Source organism: Scyliorhinus canicula, chromosome 9 (genome assembly GCF_902713615.1).
Source record: "Scyliorhinus canicula chromosome 9, sScyCan1.1, whole genome shotgun sequence".
In the NCBI taxonomy this organism is placed as follows: domain Eukaryota; kingdom Metazoa; phylum Chordata; class Chondrichthyes; order Carcharhiniformes; family Scyliorhinidae; genus Scyliorhinus; species Scyliorhinus canicula.
Genome location: NC_052154.1, coordinates 23,200,363 through 23,226,009, shown reverse-complemented (window position 1 = coordinate 23,226,009; position 25,647 = coordinate 23,200,363). Strand labels below are relative to the sequence as shown.

At 45.0% G+C, this 25,647-nt stretch overlaps 1 protein-coding gene and 1 pseudogene across 2 annotated transcripts in view; one reads left to right on the top strand and one right to left on the bottom strand.

Annotated features, from left to right (window-relative positions):
- cdh13 (cadherin 13, H-cadherin (heart)) overlaps window positions 1-25,647 on the top strand; it is a 1,126,050-nt gene that overhangs the window by 539,472 nt on the left and 560,931 nt on the right. The gene's annotated exons all lie outside the window — the stretch shown is intronic.
- Window positions 890-1,118, bottom strand: LOC119972041 (annotated as a pseudogene).

Sequence of the window (25,647 nt, the reverse complement as noted above, 5' to 3'; positions counted from 1 at the left end):
GGCGCCGGAATGTGGCGACTAGGGGCTTTTCACAGTAACTTCATTTGAAGCCTACTTGTGACAATAAGCGATTTTCATTTCATTTCATTATCGTGTCAGGTTATTGAAACCTTTCCAGCATTGCTTGACAGATCTTGGGGCAGCCTATTAACCATTTCTGCTCACCTTCCTCCAGCAGCCTGCACCAAGACAAATGCCTCCTGTCCCTCCAGTCGTCCTTCCAGCCCTTCACCTGTGCAAGCAGAATCTCCACACATTTACTGAAAAAATGGAGACTACTTTGCCTTTTGATTTTCTCTTTAGGTAATAATGATCTTTATTATTGTCACAAGTAGGCTTCCATTAACACAGCAAGGAAGTTACTGTGAGAATCCCCTCATCGCCATATCCGGGTACACTGAGGGAGAATTCAGAATGTCCAATTCACCTAACAGCACAGTCTTTCAGGACTTGTGGGAGGAAACCGGAGCACTCGGAGGAAACCCACGCAGACATGGGGAGAACGTGCAGACTCTGCACAGACAGTGGCCCAAGCCGGGAATCGCACCTGGGACCCTAGTGCTGTGAAGCCACAGTGCTAACCACTGTGCGACCCTGCTGCCCTGGCGGTGCCTTTCAAACGTGCACTTGAAATACATCTTCTCCTTCCGCAATTGTAAGCCAAGAATGAGCAGCCTCAAATGGTTATGCATGGCTTCCATCTGGGAGGAAATAGCTGTGAGTTAGGTATGGTACCACAAGCTATTGATGGGAAGAGAATCCAGACATTTAATTCGTTTTAGTCACTCGATTTCTTTGATCTTCTGCCCTCTTATTTTTATTTGTTATGTCCGATTTTTTTTATCTGATTTACCTTCAGTACCTTCCATTTGTGCAGTCAATTTAAAACAATGTTTTTCTACCTTTCTCAGAGTTATGAAGCCAATGCGCAGAGTGGATGGGGCAAGCCCTTAATCCATCTCCTTGCTTGCTCCAAAAACCATTTTTAATTTTAATTGAATCAAATTTATGGTCCCTACAAAAGGGACATAGAAGATCCAAGCTGACAAGAACAGGTTTTGCACCTGATCTCATGTTTGATCCTACGCTTGATCTTAGCCAAAAGGCCAAGAAGCGATAGTCAATACCATTACTAGACATTAGATGAGGGAATTGAAGACTTTTGCATTCACTTGATCTCCTTCAGAGTCCCCTCTCCCTTGCACCAGTAAAGTCGTGGTGTCTCCTCTTGCTCTTTTTTTTAACAAGTAGAAGGAATCCGAGAATGTTAGTCTGAACCAGTTTAATCCCAGGATCCCTTATAAAGTTATTGCTTGACATTTTTCTGCGCAACCACAGGAAGGAGAAGAACTATTAGTAATCACGTGTTCAGGATTTGAGATGAGTGTATATTGGGGAGAAATCCCCCAGAAACATAAAATCTTTCTGAAGTGCTTCAGATTCTTTTTGAGTGCCAGGGCATGCAGGTGCCCTTTCATGTCTAGGTCTGCTTATTGCCTTAAATATGAGGTAAATTAAACATGAGATATGCACATTTTATATATGTGTGCATCTCTGGCAGTTCATCGTGTTTCTCTCAAAATGGGGTCCATGCTGATGCAGCTGAACATAGCTCTTGACTGGATAATTTTGTTGTTTACAACGTGGGCTGTGATCTGCACCTATATTGACATTTTGTCATGCAATTATAATGTTGATGCAAAGCCAAACCGTACACAAGAAGAGGGCACAAAGTAATTACATCGAATGAGATCAGGCATTTTTCTAATGAAGTTTTGTTGCCATAGAAGGAACCCTTTGCCATCTTCATAAGCCTTTGATTGTTAAATAAGATTGCCATGTTTACACTCATCTAATGAAAGCAACTTTAGATAGTAGCAAATATTGCTAATGATTGATCGATTTTTCTGGACTTACTTTTTAAATCCAATTTTCACTTGCAAATGTATTCCCTTCCAAATTAACCTTGTGCATAATCCATAAAGTGCGAATAATGAAGCAATTCTTGTAAACTTATGTGTGGCATATACTGCTCAATAAAACTTGTCGGCTATCTCGATATGCTGTTTGCATGATAATTCAAAAGCCTTGAAAAGATATAGCTATATAAAGACTCCTTAATTCAGAAGAAATTATTCTTTACATTACTGGTGTGCTGAGGTGTCAAGATTGATTAATGCTCTTCTTAAATTACTATCACCAAGGGTCATTTAATAATTCAAGTAACCTTATGGAATTGTCAACAAAAACGCTGCATGATTTCATAATTGACCTATTCGTATCACATTCATTAAAATGAAAATACAATAAACTGCTTAAAAAAGCAATGAATCCCTTGCTGAATAACCCATTCACTTTACTGTATTCATAGTAAAATGAAGCATAGTTAATTATATGGGAAAAAGTTTATCTTTACATCATGGTATTAGAATTGTTGCTGGAATGTGCAAATGATGATTTCTTGAAATCCATTATGAAGAAGCAGCATTGGCCATCCACCACTATTTGTTATCTATTTAGCCACAGCTGAAAGATTCCTTCACCAATGTTGATCTGGGGCGGCACGGTGGTACAGTGGCCAGCATTGCTGCCTCACAGCACCGGGGACCTGGGTTCAATTCTGGCCTTGGGTGACTGTGTGCAGTACGCACAATCTTCCTCTGTCTGCGTGGGTTTCCTCCCGGTGCTCTGGTTTCCTCCCACAGTCCAAAAGATGTGCAGGTGAGGTGGATTGTCCATGCTAAAATTGCCCCTTTGTGTCCAAAAATGTGCATTTTAGGTAGGGTTACAGGGAGAGGATGGGGGAGTGAGTCTCTGGGGGAGGGAATAGGCTGCTCTTTCAGATCTTTGGTGCAGACATGAATGGTCTCCTTCTGCACTGTTGGCATTAGATAACCTTTTTCTGAGGTTCTCTCAGGTGCCTTACACCAGTGTTTCCATCGATCAGCAGCATGTTGCTCACTGAAAATGTGAAGCAGCAAGTTAGGTTTTACAGTTCTAGACACTTTACAGTTATAGACACATATATTTTCAACATATATATGCACTATATGCTATAGTCGGTAGCTCTTATCTTTCTAGGAAAACATTGAGATTGGATGTGCGTGAATGTCACTCTTTCATTTTTTGACCTGAGTCAAAATTTCCCAATCAATATAACAGCACTCTGATAACATTATCAACTCAAATTAGAACAGATTGCAGTAAAGAGTAATGAAATGGAGGCAGCCGGATATCTTTACCATTGGAGCATTGAGATTCCAACCAAATTCAGCACTGAATTATAACCTTGACTGCCAGGTAAATGTAACTGTTCTCAAGGGCCACCTTTGCCTAGCTGGTGGAACATGGTAGGACTGGACTTCAGTTTGAGTGGAGCAAACTCTTCAGACCAGAAATCCTCCTGTTAATTCATGACTGGTGTGAATGATGATGGCAATGACGTTGTGGTCTATATTTTCCATTCCTTCCAGCTGAAAAAGTGAAAGTGAAGGGGAATGTTGAACTGGAATTTTCTTTGATGACATTAGTTGGGTACATGTGGTTCGGATTTTCCAGCCCTTCCTGCCAGTGGGATCTTCCAAACCAACTGAGGTCAACCCGCCGCCCCAAATGGTGCATTGACTGATTGATGGGGAGTGGGGGGTGGGGGCGTGGAGCCAGGCAGAGGCCTGTAAACCTCTGCGGGACTGGAAGATCCCACTGGCAGCCAATGGCTCGCTGCATCCACCACGGGGAAACCCACCAGAAGTTTGGGGGGGGGGGGGGGGGGGGGGGGGGGGAGGATTCCGGCTATTAAGTTTGTTAAAAACCTGGAGAAGATTCTCTCCAATGACTGCTGCACGTTATCACTAAAAGAATCTTGAACACATTTCTAAATTTAGAACCTTTCCTCCAAATAACTTTAATTTGGAATTCAAATCGAATTAATTGTATGGAATGCCGACAAATAGAGGAGACAGATTGTTGGCAAAAATGTGACCCAAATATTATGCCGTTGTTGAATCAAAGTCTCTCTCAAATAATAGGACAGGTATTTGTCCTCTCCAAATCAAATTTATATGTAGCCTATTTACCTGCAGCTAACGCAAGAGTTTTTGAATCTTGCAAGGTTCCTGTTCCTATTACAACAAGTAACAGCAGCAACACTATGATGTGATGCTGCATTTCCACTTATTATGGTTCAGACAGATGTCTCCTGATAGGTTTATAGGGCAGTGGATACTAAATGGGTACAAGCAGATGGACGAAAGTGATGGGACAAGAGTGGATAAAGGTGCAGGCACTCGTAATAATTGACTGAAGGGGATTGGCAATGAAAAAGTGGTTGTATGCGAAGAGAGGATGTGCAAGCAAGAATATCGGGCGAGAAATGGATATAGAGAGGGGCAGAGCCCTTAAACAATTTGAAGTTAAGGAAAGAATAAGAATCCACTTGCTGAATCCCTGGGAGGTGGGCCCCGTGGAGGTAAGAGTGGAGATACGAACATGGACATCTTGTGTTTTATCAATGATAGAAGGAAAAGGTTAGGCAGGATCATTGTGAAAAGTCCAGCTGTGAGGTCAGAAAAATGCACGTATTAGGGTTTTAGTGAAAAAAGGTGTCTGTCAAAGTTTAGAATCATAGAATCATAGAATTTACAGTGCAGAAGGAGGCCATTCAGTCCATCGAGTCTGCACAGACCCTTGGAAAGAGCACCCTACCTAAGCCCATACCTCCACCTTATCCCCACACCTCCACTCTATCCCCGTAACCCCACCTAACCTTTTTTGGACACTATGGGCAATTTAGCATCGTCAATCCACCTAACCTGCACATTTGTGGACTGTAGGAGGAAACCGGAGCATCCGGAGGAAACCCACGCAAACACGGGGAGAACGTGCAGACTCCGCACAGACAGTAACCCAAGCCAGGAATCGAGCCTGGGACCCTGGAGTTGTGAAGCAACTGTACTAACCACTGTGCTATCGTGCTGCCCTTTAGGAGTTGGAAGAAAACCTTTTCTTGCAGCTTCCTCCAAATAGAAAGATTTTTCTATTCTATGGCAATGCCACAAGCACAATTCAACAGAAAAGAATCTATGTCTGGTTCTGGGTACGTTTAGCAAGGTGATTCTTGGAGACTGCTGTGCTAAGAAACACCCCCGTTATTCAACGGCACGTAGCCATTTCTTTAGGCCTTGGGAGTTTCTCTCCACCCAGGTTACATGAGTCATTTCCTGCTGGCAGGCCCCCCCACCACTATTTCTGACCCTCCCCTCCACCCCCTAACCTTAGGGAGGGCCCCGAGAACATCCCCTCAACCCCCTCTACACCTGGTAAGGCTCCCCGGGCCCGATCCCTGGGTGCCAACCTGGCACCTGAGCACCTCCGCATGCGCCGGGAGAATCCCATGAACACATATTTAAATGAGTCTAATGTGTCATTTAAATATTAGTATCTGGATCACACCCAGTGAGGGCGAGATCCAGTTCGCGAAATCTCACGAGATTTTGTTAAAAGTGTCACAAATCCCGTGAAAGGCCTCTCGGGAGATTCAACGGCCTCGTCCCAGCACTGCTAAATCACACCCGCCATTATTAAAATTACACTGTTAATTCATGGATTTCTATATAATTCCTTTCTCCACCATTTTAGCGAAGGAGCCAATCCATTTACTTTCAACAGGATACTATCTCCAATATTGCCTGGGTCAGTACCTTAATCTGAAACAACGAATGGAGAAGTTTCATGCGGGCCCATTAACAGTACATTTCCAGCCCACAATGTCTTTGGCACTTTTTGTTCTCCTTGGTTACCGCAAGAATGCATCCCTCCCTCAGAATACTCTTTGTTCTCAGCATTGATTTTATAAACACATCTTAGAAAATTACCTTTGTATACATAATATATTGGATGGAAAATGAACAGTGCCTGTCTCTAAAGTCAAAGGAATGTCCTCAGGATAATATATCTCTGTAAAGATTGCTGTTACGCTGCTTTCATTTTCATTTGCTTATATTGCTCTAAAGCTCATAATGTTTGTATTAAATTTAATTAGTACTCAAAAGTCCAGTATTTATTAAGAGCACCATGTTGGAACTGAATTGAAATGAAAAATGAAAATCGCTTATTGTCACGAGTAGGCTTCAATGAAGTTACTGTGAAAAGCCCCTAGTCGCCACAGTCCGGCGCCTGTCCGGGGAGGCTGGTACAGGAATCGAACCGTGCTGCTGGCCTGCTTGATCTGCTTTAAAAGCCAGCGATTTAGCCGAGTGAGCTAAACCAGTAGAATGGCAGTCCTCCCTATTGATATTGTGGAATCTCAACAATTAGAATCTGTCCAAATGATTTGTTCACAAGAAATAAAGAAAAGATCCCAAAAGGGTTGCTCCTATTTTTAATGCCGTGCCTTCTCCTGCAACTCAATAGTTTAAAAAATAATCAAAGTTTAATCTCTGGTTTGTCATGGGATGTTTCTTCTCATTAACGGCAGTGCTGGTGAGCAGAAAGAATTGGCTCCAGTGGTGCAATACCATGGCGCAGTGAGTAGCACTGCTGCCTCACGGCACCGAGGTACCAGGTTCGATCCCGACTCTGGGTCACTGTCTGTGTGGAGTTTGCACATTCTCCCCGTGTTTGCGTGGGTTTTCCCCCACAACCCAAAGATGTGCAGGCTAGGTGGATTGACTACGCTAAATTGCCCCTTAATTGGAAAAAAATTATTGGGTACTCTAAATTTTAAAAAAACAGGAATTGGTTCCAGTAGCCCTGGATCAGAGAGAAGGAAATTATCTGGAAATTCTTCCTCCTTTTTTGCTGTTCAGTAACTCTTGTTGAAAGGGGCAGTAACCCGTACTGGACACAAAGGGCAAACTTGCTAATAGCTCGAGGAGATTTAACGGCCCCCCTAACTATGGGGCAGGGTTTCATTGTATATAAGGTAGGCCAGAATGTAATGGCCAACAGAGAGAGAGGATCAATGGCTTTCAACCAGATCTCTTGTGTACATACTGCTGTGTTAATAAATAAGTTCAGTTTGTTACTCGACTGACTATTCCAGTTACCAAACATGGCTATTGAGTAAGTCTGACTCAACTGTGGTGATTCATTGTTGACATATACCAGATGGACTAAATGGCCTGTTTCCATGCTGCTAGCTCGATGTAATTGCTGCTTTACATACACGCACACACACATACACACCACATGACCCCACCACCCCCCATAGTCAAAAACCCACCACCTAAGGTTATTCCTGGAGCAGATCTTGTAGCACTGGGAAATCTGCCACTTGTAGATTTGTACTGCAGCAGAAGTCAACACTTGGGAGAGGATGGGGGAATCAATTGAATTAAAAGAAACCGATTAATAACTAGAAGAGAGTTGAAGACAAGTTTCAATCTTTTAATACATTAAACTCTTTCCCACCATTAGATTTGAGAAGTATGCATGATTTCCAACCGAGAATTCCAGGATGGTAGTGGCCGCAATACTCATTTATTGATTACAGGAACCATTTTGATTCAAAAGATCATTTACCTTTCTTTTGCTTAACAAACATTCTCAGGTTTTCTGTATGACCTGAAATTTTTCTTTTAGCGAGTAAAAATAAAAAATAATAGCTAGAATTGGTGCCTCAGCATCTGATAATGGACAAAGGCAGCTTAACGTTTGCACCTTGCTCAAACTGGAGACTAAACAATCGGAGAGTCCCTTAATTGGACTGAATAAAATGAGGGTTAGAAACAAATTCTGATTTTTTTTTGTGTGGGACAGTTACAGAGTTCATGACTTTCAGTTACTGAAAAGCTTTTAAAACAGCTAGCAAGAGGCAAAAAGCTCCTGAATGATTAACAAATGAACATTTAATTTAGACCATGAATCAGCGTTGAGTAAATAAAAGGGTCGTAAAAATAATTACGTCTGGCAGTGGTAAGACTTCCAAAAAATGGGAAATACTCCTCTGAGCAGAAGGGAATGAGATGGATGAGAGAAAATGGAAGAGACAACTCATCGCTAAGTGCAATATATAGGCTAGTAGGCTGGCTTATCTGTTGGTTGCCAGATCTAACAAAGAATCTATACCTAAGACATTAACCTAGCTTCACAAGACCACAGGATGGTTACAGATAAAACATTTAATTCAGTCCATCAGATCTTATTCATGTCGAAGTATTTTGTCCTCCCCTCATTATTGTTTAAAATGACAATTTGGGTGTTTTTAAACTTTGATTTGCTCTGTATCCACATGTGTGCATCATTCTTTATGTGAAGAACCTCCTGGCCTGCCCCTAAATTAACCTTTTACTACTTTGAATGTGTCGTAATCGTGTGGTTAAATTTGAAGTGGTGTTTCAGATTTACAATTTTATATTATTTACGAGTTTATATACCTGGAAGATTACTGCTCAGTGCCTTCTTTCAAGATTGAAAAACTCAATTTCTCAAAGCTTTCTTCATAATTCCTGCCTCTGATGTTATAGATCAATGTTATAGTTCTAGTTTGAACCACCCTGGCACGGATATATCCGGCAGATTAACCTGCTGTGTGTTCTCAGTATTTTCCGATGTCAGTGCACAGTTACATTGCAACATTTGCACTTTTTTTCAACCGTTTGTCTTTTCAACTTCCATTGCTCCACCCTAATCACCAATTTGTCTCCAGCTCCGCTTCAGATATCCTGGTTAGTTCTGTTACCCTGCAAACTATCCTTGTTGACCTACTTTCGCTGCACATCCTTTGCTGCATTCAGTTCGAAATTCTTATGCTTGTTTGCAAATGCCTGATTGGCCTTTCCCTATTCAACCAGTGAAATATAATCTAGCTCTGTGAGCCAGTGCATACCCTCAGGACTGCCAGACCTGGCTCTCTTGAAAGCAGCCTCGCCCTCTCTGGGAAAGGTTAGGTACCCCGTTGTGATTGTTAAGAGTCAACGTAAATGTTTGTGAAAAGTGAATAAGGAACTGTTGGGAAAAAGCAGCTTTCATTTGAAAAGAAACAGTGTTTGCAATTCGATAGGTTGTTTGTTGACATTAGCTTGAGTGCTTCCACAAGCTATTATCATCATAGTAGGAGAATTGTAAACTCAGTTTGATTGACAGTTCAGAGAGATTAGAAATGGGTTAGCTGTTGTGAAGCTATGAATAGAATTGTTTGCTTTTATGGGATTAAGTACTTGAAGGGATTATACATGATTTGAATGAGTTTTTCATCATTGTGTTTTACAATATATTTAAATCTGCAATAGAAACTAAGAACTTATTTTATTTCATGGCTCCTGAGGTCTGCCCATGGTGGATACTTGATAAATTGTCATGGAGGGTAAGGGAAAAGAGTGGTGGTCATGGGTTGTCATGAGTTGGCATTAAATTGGTACAGAGGGACAATGGAAGATGATTACAGGCGCATACTTTGACATGGAAGGTATGAGGGGCCATGAGGGATGTGCAGAGGAATATCGGTTGGCATAGAGGTGATGAGGGGTCATGGAGGTGGGTGGTGGTAAGAGGTGGCTTCAATGGTGTAGGGGATATATCTGTCTGTGTGTGTGTGGGGGGGGGGGGTGGTGATGGGAGGGGGGGTGAGAAGCTAAAGGGTCTTTTGTCTGATTTTTTTATGACAACCACCTTTTAAACATCCTGCCTTAGCACCTGGTTTCTCCTAGGGCTGCACTTATGTACTATTTCCAGATGGTGGTAGGTCCAATTCCAGTTCGCTTCCCCCTTTCCACCCACCCATGGAACAAAATTCTGGCCCTTTGGGGAAATATCTCATAGAACACATAGAACATACAGTACAGAAGGAGGCCATTTGGCCCATCGAGTCTGCACCGACCCACTTCAAACCTCACTTCCACCCTATCCCTGTAACCCAATAACCCCTCTAACCTTTTTTGGGCACTAAGGGCAATTTCTCATGGCCAATCGACCGAACCTGTACGTCTTTGGACTGTGGGAGGAAACCGGAACACCCGGAAGAAACCCACGCAGACACGGGGAGAACGTGTAGACTCCGCACAGACAGTGACCCAGTGGGGAATCGAACCTGGGACCCTGGCGCTGAAAAGCCACAGTGCTATCCACTTGTGCTACCATGCTGCCCAAAGTCTCCCAAGTCAGGATTTCAGAGTTGAGATGTTCCCAACTCTGTGCTCCTGGCTCAGTAATGAAATTTCACCCGATTATAATCTAATGATAGAAATAGGCAGTCAAGCCCAACCAATCCACTTTGGTCTTTATCCTTCATAAAATAAACTGCACGGTATTATAGTGGGAACTAATGTAAATGCTACTGTTTGATCCTAAATTCCTAGGCCTGGATATTGCTTCAGGAATGCATTCATTTCTATCAAGCTGGAGCATTAATGGGAGGAAAATGGAGCTGTGAGTTTTATTGTGGAATTCCTTCACCCTGTTCTGACTGCCCTCGTCTTACCTTCTTGCACGTAAATCATGACGGGGGTGGGGTGGGCATTTGATGGAGTTGGAGCTTTTGATCTCCTGTTGTCCAGTTGCTGCTGGCAGAATAGAAAGTCTCAAGGCAAAAGTCTTTGGGGCTTGATTGTGGCTCGGCTTCATTGTTGAAGATCCAAAGAACCTGGAACAACATGAAATGAACTTATTTCAGATGTATATAAAATTCTGTCAGATTTATTTTATTGAAAGCTTTGAAGAGTTCATTCATGTCTTTTTAATGATTCTCCAAGTATGTTGAAAGTATGTTTAAGAATTCTCAAAGTATGTCATAAGTGTGTATAAGAATTTTGTTAAGTATGTTAAAGATATTGCAGAGATGATTTGTTTTTGTGGAGCAGGCCACAGGAACCAACACAAGTTCCCTTGGGTCTTGCTTTGATCCTCTGCCTTGAGGAAAAAGAAGAGAAAGTGCCAGATGATTAGGTAGCTAGCAAGCGAAACAAACCCAGCATGTGGCTTCTTTCCCTTCACACTGATGCTTGCATCTCTGTCCGCATATCTATTTAGGCTACTTCACAGTGAACCTACAGAAGACTTCCCCTCGCAGCCCAATATCTTCCAGTTGCCAGGCAGAGCTCGCAAGGGGCTAACATCCAAGTATATTGGGTGGGATTCTCCCAACGGGAAACTAAGTGCCGACACCGGAGTGAAAACCGGAGTGTTTCACTCCGGCGTCGGAGGCTGCTCCTTGCCCCCTATTCTCCCACCCCCGGGGGGCTAGGAGCGGCCCCGCATCATTTACGCGCGCCAGGCCTTGGTGCCGCGTAAATGCCGTCACCCGCGCATGCGCGGGTTGGCCGATGCCAACCCGTGCATGCGCGGTTGCCGTCCTCACAGCGTTCCCGCGCTGTTCACGCCGGTGCGACCAGGTGTGGTTGGCGCCGGCGTGACCACGTCATATTGGGCAGGCTGCTCGGTCCATCCGGGCCGGAGAATCGCCGCTCGCCCGTTACAAACGGCGAGCGGTGATTCTCCGAGCGGCCAGCCGTAAATCTCGACGCGCCGGTTTGGGGAGGGTGGGAGAATCGCGTGCGGGTACCAGGGCAGCGTGGCAGGACTCGCCCAGCACCCCCGCGATTCTCCCACCCGGCGTGGGGGGTGAGGACAATTGCGCCCATTGTTAATTGAGTCATGCCAATAATCCCCTTTTTAAAAAAAATCAACCTAGTCCTTGTCTGACACTGATGTTTCCTATACAACTATCAAGCCTGGTATTTGTAAATTGTTGTTATAAGCATCCCCTCATTTTTCTCCAAATCATTCTGCACATACAGAATCATTTGAATGGCAAAAGCGCAGAAGGAGACCACTCAGCCTGCCATGTCCATGCTGGCTCTCTGGACGAACCACTCACTTAGTCCCGTCCCTCCATCTTTTCCCTGCAGAGCTGCAAGTATTTTTTGCTTCAGATTGTTAAGATCCCAGTTGATGTTCTAACTGGATGAGAAGATTCTAGAATGGAACACTGGCTCAAAGCAGCATAACTTTCACTTATGTTTAATAAAATGTGCAGTAACCGAGTCACACAGCCGCTACTTAGTTTTAACACCAAGAAAAAGAACATTTATTAAACATGAAAAAATTGGATTATGATACAATATTCCTTTACTCCCCCACCATCCCCAGTTTAACAATTACACATAAATTTTAGGATTAGCATGAATTACAAAGTACATTTTAAGCAGTATTGTTTCATTAACACACAGTCCCTTTTAAGCATACAAGATGGCTGTGGTAAGACACACTCCTCTCCCAACCAAAGTGAATGTCTGTCGATTTCTCCTCAAAATTCCACCAGAGGTTTCTTATACTGTAAGCCACTTTGTCTCATTGAAATCCAGCTTCCACATGAGTGATTTTAAAAGTCATGCTTTCAAAGCATCTTTTAAATTATGCTTTCCCTTTGTGGTTTGCATTCTGAAATCCAGACCAGGTTTCCCAAATGACACTATTAAATAAAGCTTACACTCCACTTTTAACATTGAATCCAGTCCAGGATTTGACACCAACCCTTTAGGATTCTTTGGCTTGACTGTTGTGAAAACCACTCACAATTGTTTTAACTCGATTCCTGGACTGTATTAAAATTACATTAAATGCTTCATCTACCTCTGAAGTCTGCTGTGACACTTTAAATCTAATTACTGCAATTGTCTCTTTCGCTCTGAATACTTTGTTTTCTCCTCCTTGAATTCCTCTGAACAATATTTTGGTTTCTGTTCACTGAATTCATGTGTCTTAAACTTTCTTTCTGTTCCAATTTCCTGAATATCTGGATTGAATCTTGTTCCTTAGGCAGCTTGCATCTTTGCAACTCCATTTTCCTGTCCCGCTTCCCGTGGCAAAGTTGAGAGCTGTTTAATCCTCAGCGTCCTTTCTCCAACTGCCCAAATTCAGCTGAAAGTAAAACGTAAAAGGTTCACCATTTTACCAGGCCCCAGTCGCTAAGCAACACCCGCATGCTTATACCTTATTTTTATTCTTCACACCTTAGCCCCCTCTAAGAACAATAGAAACACAATTGGAACTTAACCAATCCAACGTATAGAAACAGCTTTGTTCAGCATGAATCTAACTACAGGTTTTACCCTCACAGGCACAGAAACATTAAATTAAATACATTTTCAACAACACCATATTTCTTATGTTTACCAATGCAAATCTAAATCCCTTAAATCTACCTTTTTTTTCACAAATTTAGAGTACCCAATTATTTTTTTTCCAATTAAGGGGCAATTTAGCGTGGCCAATCCACCTGTCCTGCACATCTTTTGGGTTGTGGGGGTGAAACCCACGCAGACATGGGAAGATTGTGCAAACTCCACACAGACAGTGACCCAGGGCTGGGATTTGAACCCGGGTCCTCAGCGCCTTAGGCAGCAATTCTAACCACTGTGCCACCGTACTGCCCTCCTTTAAAACTACCTTTGATAATAATTTAATTATTTTGTGAAGATCTTGTTTGAATTTTCCCCCACCACACTACGAGGCAGTGCATTACAAACCCTAACCACTCGCTGTTTAAAAAGATTTTTTTCCCCATTTCCGTATTTCTTCATTTGCCAATCAACTTAAATCGGTGTCCTCTGGTTCTCAGTCCATTTTTATAGAAACGCATTTTATTCAAAGTAGGTTACAGCAAATAAACACCCCAGGAAACATTCTTCCCAACAATCAACTGCACAGTTTGTACAGATTTTTCTCCTTTTTCACCCCCCCCCCCCCCCCCCTCCCCATCACCCATCGCTCCCACCCCCCACGACGAACAGCTCCTCAAACACGGTCACAAACACCCCCCACCTTTTCTCAAACTCCCCTGCTGAGCCCCTTAACTCAAACTGTATCTTCTCTAAGCACAGGAAGGCATACAGGTCACCCAACTATGCTTCTACCCCTGGTGGCGATGCCGACCGCCACTCCAGCAAAATCCGTCGCCGTGCAATCAGAGAGGCGAAGGCCAAGACATCAGCCTTCCTCCTCTCCATGAGCTCCGGCTTCTCTGAAACCCCAAATATCGCCACCAAAGCGCCTGGGTCCACCTCCTCCTTCACTATCCTGGCTAAGACCGCGAACACTCCCGCCAAAATCTTCCCAATTTTTCACAACCCCAAAACATGTGCGCATGATTCGCTGGCCCCCACCCACACCTCTCACACTCATCTGCTACCCCCTGAAAGAACCCACTCATTCTTTCCCGGGTCATATTCACCCTGTGCACGACCTTAAACTGTATCAGGCTCATCCTTGCACAAGTGGAGGTGCCATTTACCCTTCGCAGTGCCTCACTCCATACTCCCCAATTTAACTCCATTTCCAACTTCGCTTCCCATTGCTCCTTGATCTTCACCACCCGCTGACCTTCCTGCTCCCCCAGCTACTTATATATATCCACAATTCTTCCCCCTTCCACATCCGGAAGCAAGGGATACAGGGCAGTATCCCTTCCAGTCCTTTCGTGCAAAGTCCCTAACCTGTAGACACCTGAATTCACTACTCCTCAGCAGCTCTACCCGCTCCTTTAGCTCCTCCAGACTGGCGAACCTTTCCTCCAAATACAGATCCCTTACCTTGACCAGCCCCACTTCCCTCCACCTCCTGCATACACTATCCACCCCCCCCCCCCCCCCCCCCCCCCCCCCCGACTCAAACCCATGATTCTTGTACAATGGCGTTAGCACCAACATCCCTTCCATCTTAAAATGCCTCCTCAACTGATACCATATCTTCACCGTGGACTGCACCACTGGGCTCCCTGAATACCTACTCGGAGCCGTTGGCAATGCTGCTGTCACCATAGCCCTCAAACTGGACCCCTTACAAGATTCCTCCTCCATCCTAACCCACTCTACCCCTTCTCCTTCCCACCACCACCGCACCTTGTCCACATTCGCCGCCCAATAATAATGAAGCAAGTTTGGCAACGCCAACCCCCCCTGCTGCCTCTGCCTTTGTAGCAGGGTCCTCCCCACCTTCCCCGTCCATACAAAGTCAGAGATTATTGTGTCCACTTTCCGAAAAAAAGGCCTCGGGTATAAAGATCGGGAGAGTCTGAAAGATAAACCAGAATCTCGGCAGAATATTCATTTTCACCACTTGGACCCTCCCCGCCAACGTTAAGTAGAGTGTATCCCACCTCTTAAGATCTTCCCGGGCCTCCTCCCCCAGCTTCCTTAAGTTCCACTTATGGAGTCCTGTCCATTCCCTCACTGCCTGAATTCCCAAGTACCTAAACCTATCCCTCGCTACCATAACCGGCATCCCCCCCTAAATTAGCCCGCTGTGTCAGCTCCTTCACCGGGAATACCTCGCTTTTCCCTACATTCAGCTTGTACCCCGAGAACCCTGCAAACCTCCCCAACAGGCCCATAATCCTGCCCATACTCTCTAATGGATCCGAAACATACAGCAGGAGGTCATCGGCATAGAGCGACACCCGATGCTCCCTCTGTCCCCTCATTATCCCCGCCACTCTGCCGACCGGTCCTCAGTCCTTGTGCCAATGCAAATAGTTTCTTGCTGTCTCGCCTGTTAAGATCCCCTCATGATTTTGAACACTTCCATCAAATCTCTTCTTACTCTTCTCTTCATGGAGAACAGCCCCATCTTTTGATATCTGTCTCCGTAGTTGAAGTTTCCCAAACCTGGAAACATCCTTGTGAATCTTTTCTGCACCCTCTCTATATGCTGCACATTCTTCTCAAATGGTGATTCGCAGAACTGGACACAGTGACTGGGTTGAGACAGAAAAAGGGTTTAAGGTTCCTCATAACTTCCTTTTGCACTCTGTGGCCGAAATCATTCATCCTCATTTGTTCACGGCTGGGGTTTTTCGGTGTCGCTGAAAGTGAATGGAGTTTTGGCTGGAATGCCAAATTTTCCATTCCGGCTTGCAATGGTTCCTAACACGGATGGGGACAGAGAACCCCTTCCATAATGCTTATTTATAAAGCCCTGGATCGTGTCTGCTTTATTAAGCATTTTTCTTTTACCTGCCCTACCCATTTCAAGGACCTGTGCATATATACCTCCAGGACCCTCTGCTCTTGTACCCTCTTTAGAATTATGCCCTTTTTCTTTAAAACCTCTTCCTCCCAAAATAAATTACTTCACATTTCTCTGCATTAAACGTCAGCTGACACGTATTCACCAATTCCACCTGCCTGCCTGTATGCTTTTGAAGTTACACACTCTCATCCTCACATCTGCCATGTTTTGTGTCATTCACAAATTTTGAAATTGTGCCCTGTACATTGAAGTCCATGTCATTAATATAAATCAGGGAAAACAGGGTGCTTGTACCACCGTTTTCTTCCCTCCGGTCTGAAAAACAACTGTTTACTACAAATCTCTATTTTCTGTCACTCATCCTTCACATCCATTCAGTCATTGTCCTTTTTATTCCAGGGGCTTTGTCTTTGCTGACAAAGTTGTCATGTGGTATTTTAACAAATGCTCTTTTGCAAGTTATATGTATGACCCTCGCAACTCTCTCTGTGAGCTCATAGAAAAACTGAAGCAAGTTAATGAAACATGATTTCCCCTTAACAAATAATGCTGCTTTGCCTTAATTCATCTGTATTTGCCCGCGTGACTGTTAATGGTGACTGTGAGAGTAACTCTGTCCCACCACCGAGATTAAACTGACTGACTTGTAGCTGCTGGGCTTATCGTTGCATCCGTGTTTTAACAAAGAGGTAACATTTGCAATTCTCCAGTCTGCCCGAGCCACCCCTGTATCTAAGGGGGATTGGAAGAGTATAGCTGGTGTTTTCACAATTTTCACCCTTAATTCCCTTCATATCCTTCAATGCATCTCATTCACCCTTGGTCACCTGCCTAACTTCTCTTTATCAATTTCTAGGTCACCCAAGCCTCATATGTCTTCTCTTTTAGAATGACTTTGGCAGCATCGTATTCCTTGGTAAAGGACAGAGGCAACATATTTATTTTGTACCTCAATGTTGTCCTCTGTCTCCATGAATAAATCCACATTTAGGTCCTGAAATGGACCAACCTTCTCTTGCCAAGTTTTTAATATTTATGTGCCTGTAGATGACACTTGAATTTACTTTTATATTCGCTGCTAATCTCTTTTCATACTCTCTGTTTGCTTCCTTTATCATGTTCACTTGACACCTGAATGTTCTATATTTAGCCTGGCTTTCAATCCACCCGACATATGTCATATGCAAGCCTTTTCTGATTTGTCCTCCCCTCTATCATTGCTGTCATCCAGGGAACTCTGGATCTGTTTGCCCTCCCTTTCCCCAATGCGGGAAAGTGCCTTGGCCATATCCACACTGGCTCCACTTTGAACCCAGCCTATTCTTCCATTGCAGTTTTGAAGGCCAACCTTTGCTTCCAGTTTACCTGGGCAAAATCCATTCTCACCCTATTGAAGTTGGCCCTCCCACAATGAATTAATTTTACTCTGGATTACTACTTGGCCTGTACGTTTTTGGAATGGTGGGTGTTCCTTTCGAGGAGCATGAAATACAAGCCTTTGCCTTTTGCCATAGATAAACTAAACCTCATAATATAATGATTACTGTGCTCGGAAATGTTCCCCGACTGACACTTGACCCACCTCACTCCCCACAACCATATACTGCAATGTTTTTTGCTTTGTTGGATTGGAAATGTACTTATATAGTGAATTCTTTTGAACACACTGTAAAAACTCTTGCTTCCCTCTGCCCTTTACATTATTACAATTTCAGTCCACATTAGGACAATTGAAGTCCCATTATAACTACTCAATAGTTCTCAGTCTCTTCATAATTTCCTTACAAATTTGTTTGTTTATATCTTTCTCACTATAGAATATGCGCAGCTAGTATTTTAATAAGAATCTTTATTAGTGTCGCAAGTTGACTTACATTAACGCTGCAATAAAGTGACTGTAAAAATCCCCTAGTTGCCACATTCCAGTGCCTGTTCGGGTACACTGAGTGAGAATTCAGAATGTCCATTCAACTAACAAGCACGTCTTTCGAAACTTGTGGGAGGAAATTGGAGCACCCGGAGGAAACCTACGCAGACACGGAGAACATGCAGACTCCACACAGACAGTAACCCAAGCTGGGAATCAAACCCGGGTCCCTGGCACTGTGAAGCAACAATGCTAACCACTGTGCTACCGTGCCACATATTCTTAGCTCTGACCAAATAGATCCTTGACCCCTCTGAGACATCCTCTCTCTCTCTCCATTGGCACTGCATCTTATTTCTTTCCTTCCCTATCTTTCCTGAACATCTTGGCCACAATATTTGGGATCGCTGGGGCTCAGCTCCCACCATCTGAAGAGTCAGTGGGAAACACATCGCTGTCTATTCTGAGTGTTCTGCAGCTAATTTACGTTCCAATGAGCATTGATTGGCTGCAGATGGGACTCACTGCCTCTCACTTGGGAGGAAGTCCCACCTTAGAATGCTACTGGCCAACCTGATCAACCAGCAGCTCTGCAGCCCCTACAGTGACAGCATCGCCATGGAGTTCACATCCTGCACCAAGGTCTCCACCGTGGACGCATCCCTCACAATGTTAGCCTCGTTGCGCGGGAGTGGTGGTCGCTAGAGGGCGTGAGCATGGTGCGGGCTGGTTGTCTGATGCACCAGCAAGGAAAGCGAGATGGCATTAGTACATCACAGGAGATGAATGTTGGGAGAAAATTAACTAACATGAGGCCTCCACATGGCTGCTTACCTTGAGGGTTCTCACTTTTATCTCTTGCTCCCACCTCGCCCTCTGCACAGGTGTGATCATGCTCCCCACCTGCCAGATCAAGGGCTCTCTCCTCAAAGGGCATTAGGGTTCACAGCTCGGGCATGATTCCAACAGGCTGTGCCCATTCATGCTGGTTGTGATCTAGTTTGTCCTAAATGAGACAGATGGGGAGAGTGTAGGCAGGTGTCCTGCCGGGTCAGATCATAGAATCATAGAATTTACAGTGCAGAAGGAGGCTATTCGGCCCATCAAGTCTGCACCAGCCCCTGGAAAGAGCACCCTTCCCAAGCCCACACTTCCACCATATTCCCGTAACCCAGTAACCACACCCCACCTTTTTGGACACCAAGGACAATTTATCATGGCCAATCCACCTAACCTCCACATCTTTGGACTGTGGGAGGAAACTGGAGCACCCGGAGGAAACCCACGCACACACGGGCAGAACTTGCAGACTCCGCACAGACAATGACCCAAGACAGGAATCGGACCTGGGTCCCCAGAGCTGTGAAGCAATTGTGCTAACCACTGTGCTACTGTGCTAGTGAGGGTTCCCTCCGTGAAACGTGGTGATGACTTCCTGGCAGCCAAATCCCTGCCTGGACTTGGAACTACTGTGCTACCGTGCTGCCCTAGATGATGGTGAAGGCTGGCATGCATGGAAGGTGAGTGGGAGAGGGAGGTGAGTGGGAGCGGGGAGGTGAGTGGGAGCGAGGGAGGTGAGTGGGAGTGGAGAGATGAGAAGATTAACAAATGAATTATCAAATTAACATGAGGAGTGACAGAGGGAGTGGGCGCTATGCGAACTGTTTAGAATCTGTGAGGTGGCTGGTTGAGAGATCACCATGGAGGTGCAATGGATGTGTGAAGGGGTGCAGTGGAAGACATTAGGTGACGGACTTAATGTCACCTAATTAATGTCACCAGGGTGTGGCTGCACAAAGGAAGTCATTCATCTTCCTCTGGCACTGTAGCCCCATCCTCTCATGGAGTGAGCTGGCACTCACTATCGTGGCCACTGCTTCGCAGGCGGGGCTGGTGATCTTGTTAAATGGATGTCTGGCTGCTCATGGATAGAGGATGTCACGCCTCTACTCGACATTGTCCAGAGGTTTGGTGAGGGTTCCCTCTGTGAAACGTGGTGATGACTTCCTGGCAGCCAAATCCCTGCCTGGACTTGGAAGAAGTGCTGGGGAGGCGTTTAAAAGGAACGCCCCACTGAGTACAGAGGTAAAATTTTCCCGGGCAAACATATTGGAGACAAACCGCCACGAGCGCGGCAAGAATCAGGTGGGGGAAAAGTTTTTGTCAAAGAGGCTGAACAATTGGTGAGATTTGCCGCCATTGGCGCTGAAGAGATGCTCGCTGGTTTTCTCACCGATACTTTGAAAAAATATGGTAAGATTCCTGGTTAGCAGGCTGGATTCGGAGGTGTGCAGCCTTTTCAACAGATTGTGGGGCTGGAGGAGATGACAGGGATAAGGAGGGGCAAGGCAGCAAACCTTTTGAAAATAATAATAAGGATTTTAAAATAATTCTGTGATTGGGAAGCAAGCACAGGTGGGAATGGTGAATGGCATTTGGTGCGAGTAGGCACCACGGGCAGCAATATATTGGTTGCCCTCAAGTTTACAGATGATAGAATGCAGGACACCAGTCAGGAATGTGCAATTTATAGGCTCACTTATCTGGGGGGGAGGGGGGGGGGGGGGTGTGGGAGAGCACCTTTCCAGGGAGGCAGGACAGGTCATATACAGGTTCTGCTATAGTGAGTGAGAGCTTTGCAGAGTCAAGTGTCAGAAGAAGGCACATGGGTTACACAACTAAACACTTGGTTCAATGAAGAGCCTGCCTGATAGCTATGGATCATGGCTGGGGAATGGTGAAGTCTGTTACCACCTTGATTTCAGGTATTTCCAAGCTCAGGGATCTATCCTACACATGATCACTATACAGAGGCCCTGAAGTATCATACAGCAAGAACCTCTCTTTGGATGCGAGCATTGCTGTTTCCTCCCCTTGCCACCCCTCCATTTATTTGTCTGTCTGGTGTATCTGCAGAAACAGAAGCTGAGATGGTGCAGTCTGTGGCAGGGCCATCATCGCCCCTTGACGGTCTTGCAGGAGGACAAATTAAATATCCTCTTTATATTCTCAGCGCCATCTAACTCACCTGCTACTGCTGTTGAGGTGGCACTTTGTAGAAACACTAGATTATGCAGGAGTACTTTTAAGTAGCCATTAAAGTTAAGCACTGGTATGGATAGTTCAATATTCGTAAGAGCTGCTGGTTATGTAATGTTTCCTTGTTTGTTTTTGAGCTGGATAGAGAGTGACGATGGTAATTGGTTAGCTGTCGAATTGGTCTTTTTAATTGTGATTGCCATGGAGAAGGGATGGAAAGGACAGACTACCTGATGCATCATAAATTATTGAAGCCCCATCACATGGCGACAGTGCTTCAGAGACTGATGCTGGAGCATGTCTCACAAAAGGGCTGATCAATTAGATGGCAGCTCATCAATTCGTAAGTTCCTTCCAAGTGTGAGTCATCTGTCTGGAACCCTTTGATGCTCTCCCCCAGTTATCCTCCTCTATCTCCACCTTTTGTGGTGTGATATTCCAACATAACTTCTGCTGCACATGATCAATGGCAGAGATAGATAGGTTCTTGATTAATAAGGGGATCAGGGGTTGTGGGGAAAAGGCAGGAGAATGGAGATGAGAAACACATCAGCCATGATAGAATGGTGGAGCAGACTCAATGGTCCGAGTGGTCTAATTCTGCTCCTGTGTCTTATGGTCTAATCCCTCATGATCGCTAAATTGTGAAACATGCATCAAATCACCACAAAACTGGACAGCTTCTCGTTACATACCGCAGGACTCCTCCAAACCAGTCAAAGCATCTAAATCTCTGCCAGGGGGCCCTAATGGTGTGCTCAAATGATATTACTGGTGGCCGAGTCAGCCTCTTTGTGTGTATGAGTACTCAGCTGGTGCCTTGGGTTCCTCAGATAAGTCATGAATTCCCTTGTTACTTAACAGCCAGCCTAGCTTGCACATTGTATTGGAGCTCAAAGATCTGTAGATCAGTGGACAGTCTCGTTATAACAGCTTTATGGCAGTTCTCCGCTCTGCGGAGTATCATGTGCCGGCGTCGAGACGGTGTGGCGCGATTCGCGTCGGTCGAGGGGATTCTCCGGCCTGGCCCCGGGGCTGAGAGAATCCCGCCCTTTTACTGTGATGGCTAGCGCTGTCCTGAGTGTGGTGGAACATCTGACTCCCTGAGACCACAGATCCTCTATGGCCTCCTTGCTAAAGCACTGCCATGCCAAGCATTAGTCTTGGGTCTTGTAAATGTAGGAGTAATGCACTCTGAAGACCCCGAGAGCGCTTGTCACCCTCCAGTCCTTTTCTCTTGTTAGCAGCTCCCGCTGCTCTGCCTGCCCCACCTCCACCTCCTTCAATACCTCAGGTAGAGCAAGATGCCCGTGACCAAGTATTTCCTTTCTCCTGGTGATTGCGAGAAGGTGTCTAATAAGGTTGAGCAGCACAGCACTCACTCTTTTTGGATGAAGCCCTGAGAGAATACCTGGGAGAATAGTTGATGGCCTCTTCAAATGCAGTGTCGTCAGTCAAACAATTAGCAAGTGAACATTGGAAGCAAAACACAGTGTTAAGTCACTTTTGTAAGGGGCAAAGGAAGAGTCCACACTGAATTGTAAATAAAACAAAACTTATTGTATTTAACATGTTAACTATTATTTACGGCTCCAGTAGTTCCCCACTGTGTCTGACTAACCAAATACAAAGGCACATTAACTGTGTTCAGGGTTCCCCGCCCCCTTATCGGAAAAGCTTGTATTCTACAAGCTCCAGAGGGCAGTAAATCATCCCTGCACCATGAGACCCCTGTGGGTTATCACAATCAGATTTGAGATCTTCAGCAATGACCTGTTTACTCTTTCACAAGTGGCGTGTATGCCTGACACCCGGCTCCTGAAGCAGTTGCTCCATTTGAAACTCGGTTGGGACAGGAGACACCAATGAGGACAGCAGCTTTAGGAATGGCTTCAAAGCACTCCTGGAAAGGTCAAGCATTATCACTGACTCACGGGAGTCCCGAACTTCTGATCAATCCAAATGGAGAAGGTTCATCCAGGAAGCACCAAATACATCGGAAGACTTCACTGGGATTGTGCAGAGGCAAAGTTGAGGCATCAGAGGGAGCGTACAAACTCCTAGGCAACCCATCTACCCTGGCCCACACGTGGCAGGGTCTGCATCGCACTATGGATTTGTCGGCCATTTCAGAACACAGTGAACTGGAGTGTAAGTCCTGAGGGACTGCCGAAGAAGGAGGGAGAAGAGATGCCTAAGCAGCTGGGTGTGTTAGGAGTAGTCATTAAATGAAGCACTACCCTGCAAATGGTGTGCATCCTCTTTAATGAGCTTTAAGAGGCAATTTGATTGTCAATCAGCCCCTTATCATCCACCAGGCAGCTCTTTCTGGCAGGCGCCCCAGCTGCTTTACCCATACAGTGCTGGGTCTGAAACATCAACTAAACCAGAACTACAGCTTACACTGGCATACATAGGATATACATAGGTCACATTAACACATAGAATATTCAACTATAATCACCTTAGACTGGGACATATCCACTAGCATACAAAAGCAAAACATTGGAATCACCATAAAAGCCAATCATTAGCTAGCCCCCCCAAGAAACACTCAAAAACTCTCCTTTGGGAGATTTAATAATTGGCAAAAGCCTTGGAATACACTTTGCATATCAGGGTAATTCGGCACTTTTGCACTCTCAGAGTTAAGGCACACTTAAAGAAAGCAAATGTATCATTTGCAAGTGAATAGCACTAATTCTGATCTTTTGAATTAGTTTAAGTTCTGTTTCAGTTATGACTCTCTGGAATGTGTCAAATGACCCCAGGCATACTCAGGAAACAAAGTAGCATTTTCCGTTCTGCATGGCTGTCATGGCATATCTTTAAAATGGGACAAGGCACCTTTGTACCCCTCTTATCTTATCTTATTTCCTTCAAATACCCTCAAAGTATTTATCACCTGATGTAGTGCACCATGATGTTTCTTACGGAACGTCGGCCCATGATCATCTATTACCGACCACTGTCAGTGTATACAAGGAGGAGTTGGCTTGCCCTCCAGTTTTCACTCCTTTTCAAAGAAGCAAGTATCTCATCTTGACCCAATTTCTCGGCAAAATTCAGGTTTGAACTCGGGAGCGTACCCATTTGGGAGTCGTATGGAGAAAATAATGTTTTAAAGTCTTCGTAGAGTGTGCTGATTTTGATTTCTCAAGAGAAGCTATGGGGTCCATTTTAACGGAAATGAAACAGAGTCCCGTATTGCGCGCATTTAGTCGTGTCACCTGAGGACATTTAAGAGTCAACCACATTGCTGTGGGTCTGGAGTCACATGTAGGCCAGACCAGGCAGTGGCGCAGTGGTATTGAATTCAACAAAAAATCTGGAATAAAAAATCTAATGATGACAGATTTCCTTCCCGAAAGGACAACAGTGAACCAAATGAGTTTTTACGATAATTAACAATGGTTTCATGGTCATCATTAGATTTTTAATTCCAGATTTTTTGTTGAATTCAATACCACTGCGTCACTGCCTCCCCTGGGAACAGAGCATCCAGCTTCACAGAAACAGCCTCAAACCAAATTCAGGAAAATACTGCCTCTATTTTCCAAGGATCCTGCTGCAGATTTTCAGTGATTTCAGATTCTCATGAAAAATAAGAAAAATAAGAGGGTAAACAGAAAAGGGTGTCAAGGGGATGATAGTTATAAACAAGAAGAAGTTGTCAGATTCGTTGTCAGTAAATTGTTCCGATCACTGACTGGTTGACAGTCGTGTGGGAATATGATGTCAAGGTGATAAAAGAGACCTGACTCAAATAAGAACAGGACTGTTCTTTGGGCAGCACGGTAGCATGGTGGTTAGCATAAATGCTTCACAGCTCCAGGGTCCCAGGTTCGATTCCCGGCTGGGTCACTGTCTGTGCAGACACGTCCTCCCCGTGTGTGCGTGGGTTTCCTCCGGGTGCTCCGGTTTCCTCCCACAGTCCAAAGATGTGCGGGTTAGGTGGATTGGCCATGCTAAATTGCCCGTAGTGTCCTAAAATGTAAGGTTAAGGGGGGGGTTGTTGGGTTACGGGTATAGGGTGGATATGTGGGTTTGAGTAGGGTGATCATTGCTCGGCACAACATCGAGGGCCGAAGGGCCTGTTCTGTGCTGTACTGTTCCATGTTCTATGTTCTAGGACTGATTATTACAGGGAATCGGGGTGTGTGGGGAGGGAGCGTAAAACTTCAGGGGCAGGATTTGCTCCAGCTCCCACCCGCCTTGACCACACAACGATTTTACACTAGGGTCAGCAAGGCCTCAGATGGGAAGCCCACCCTTGCCCCTCTTGAGGCCTTTAGGTAGCCTATTAATGGCCTCATAAGGGCTGTTCCCCACCGAGTCTCAATTTTTAGATTGGCAGCAAAATTGAATCTCTTGGGGGAAGGCTAGATAGAATCAGTCAGATCTCGGGCAGGGAGTGATGGGGTGGGGTAAGAGCCCTTATCTGGCCTTCTGACCCTCCCCTTCTGGCAAGGTGACCTCTGGATGTCCAGATACACAAAACCATCACAACTACTCCCCCCCCCCCCCCCCCCCCCACACCCTCCTGAGTCCCCGAATGCCCCCTGGTGAGCCAGCCCCCACCCCCGGGCCTTACCTAACCTCTGTACATTTGTGTATTTATGTATGTCCCATGTTTTTTTTGCATGGCATGATCTGTCTGGACTGACAAGCCCTGACCTGGTACACATGACAATAAATCAAATCCAATCCACCCTGGACCCAGCACCCTGTCCTGAGGCTCCAGCACCGACACTTATTCAGTGAGGTTAGTGTAATTC